General features: G+C 50.0%; 1 protein-coding gene across 2 annotated transcripts in view; it reads left to right on the plus strand.

Annotated features, from left to right (window-relative positions):
* Nucleotides 1-2,270, plus strand: part of TMOD1 (tropomodulin 1) — a 103,090-nt gene that overhangs the window by 75,524 nt on the left and 25,296 nt on the right. The gene's annotated exons all lie outside the window — the stretch shown is intronic.

Raw genomic sequence — 2,270 nt, forward strand, 5'->3', positions numbered from 1 at the left:
TGACCCAGGCAAAAGCCTCCCTTTAGAGGACTGTTACTCCTAATGCTCCCTGTACTTTCCCACCATCTATCCCTTTATCGTTTAAGATTCAGTGTACAACTTACCCGCCGTCCTTGGAAAATCTGACGACCACTTTGTTCATTGTGCCTCTCATACTTGCTAGAGATCTACCAGGGTACTTGTGATGTTTTATCAGATTTCTTGTAGGTATATCTTGGTCCCCTGTTAATCTTTATTTCTGGTACCTGTGCTTGGCACATCATAGCACTCAGTCAATGCTGTTGAATATAAAGGAATATAAAATGCTCCCCAAAGACATGATGGAGGTGTAAAGCTTGGTGGGAAGTGTTGGAGGGAGCTCAAGCCTCGAATGGGGGTTGGTCCAGATGACTCGAGATTCCTTCCGACTCTGACAATAAACACGTCTCTGGCAGTTGCAATGATAAGCAACGTGGAGGAGTCTGCTTTAATGAATGTAAAAAGCAGGTTGATTTGAAGAAGGATATTGGGAGACCTGGCTTCTGCTCCCAGTTGCGTCTCTTATTCACTGTGACTTGAGGCAAGTTACTTCCCTCTTGGCCTCAATTTCCTTCATTATTAAAATGGAAAGAAAAAAAAAAACCTGAATAAGTGGGTGCCTTTCCCTTCTCCCCATCCAGTCCCTGTAAAAGCCAGTGGCAGGGGAACCCTGCACAGATGCAGCCCAGTGTGCATACTGAGGGCAGGTGGGGATCCTTTTCTGTACCGTGAGCCGCTAGCTGGGGACTCAGGTTCCTGGCTCTGCCGCTTGCTCTCAGGGACCCTGGCTCCCTTCTCTTCTCCAGGGGAAAGGAGCTAGTCCTCCTTGTGAGAACCAGATGAGATGTGGGTATGTAAAGCCTACATAGACAGGGCCGGATTGTACTGAGGGAGGCGCTGGACCGAGGCTCCAGATGAGTCACAAGCCTTGGTTCCGTCTGGTACCGGCTTTATCATTTTGTTCCCTGCCATACTTTCCTCATCCATAACATGGCAATGGTGACAACACTGACACCCCAGAATTGTCAGAGGGGCTCCAATGAGGGCTTGAGTGCAAAAGGGGTGTAATGCTTGTTCAGCTAACGTGGAGATGCTGTCAAGCCTGGCTCATGTAAACCCTCTGGTCACTCTGGGCAAACTCTGCTCTTTGGGCTTTGGTTTTTGTCCCCCCCCCCCCATCTTCCCCCAAGCTGTTGGACATTCTGATGGTCTCCAGAAATCTGGCCAGACACACTGTCTTCTCTCCAGGAGACTGCCCACTGATTTGCATTCATTGTTCTTTCGAGGGGGGTGGAGGGGAGGGGAGGAGCTCAGGCAAAGGCTAAACTCTAGGCCCCAGACTGGGCAGCCTGTGTGCCCCTGCGCCCCTCCACACCAGCTCCTAGCCTCAGTTCGGTTCTTGTTGCAGCCCGTAAGCATCCATCTGAGGTCTGCCTGCTCAGCTCAGGAACTGGAAGACATCTAAGTATAGACAGACTTTTTTCCTCTCGCAATAGCTTCCTGTCTCTGCCACACCGGCAGCCCCCTTGACTGCCACCTACTGGCTCTACAGTCTTTGACCGACCTTTCTCTTGTGGCTGATCTAGCTTGCTGCTTGGTTTTCGTCTGCAGACACTATAATTTGTTTCGAACCCTCTCCCTTTGCTGTAGCAAAGGGAACCCTACCCAGCCCTCCAACCATCCCCGCCATCCTGTCAGCTAATGACCCCAGCCTGCAACCCCCTGGCTAATGCTTTACATTTAACTACTTTGTTATGCGAACAGTGTTTGGGCTTATATTGTCTTGCCCCTGGGAAAATGTCAAGGTTGACCATAAGGGGACACAGATAATACAGGGTAATCTTCAGGGCAGACACTGTTTTTTACACAGGCAGGCCAAGAGCTTTGAGGAAGAGTTGGGGGAAATGTTTCCAGCAGGTTAAGATCTCATTAAGATCGACTGAACTTAAACCTTATCTGACCGGAGCGAGGATCTGTAGCCACGGGGCCTCTGTACACAAAGGACAACAGCGGAGTTGGATAAAGTGGGTTTTATACCTGTATGGCCAGCGATTTAGAAGTACTTTATGAACGAATCTACACCACTACAGACCCTCCTCTCAGTGAAGGCTCACAAGCTGTCCTTTAAAACACCAGACATCAGAGTTTGCTGAGCAAAGTTGTCAAGAAGCTTCCCGGCGCTCTCAGAGCCACGGTGGTGGTTCGGGTGCACAGGGACAGCTGGCTCACGTCTCATCTCCATTCCTTTCCAG

This window comes from Balaenoptera ricei, chromosome 6, assembly GCF_028023285.1.
Source record: "Balaenoptera ricei isolate mBalRic1 chromosome 6, mBalRic1.hap2, whole genome shotgun sequence".
NCBI classification, from domain to species: Eukaryota; Metazoa; Chordata; class Mammalia; order Artiodactyla; family Balaenopteridae; genus Balaenoptera; species Balaenoptera ricei.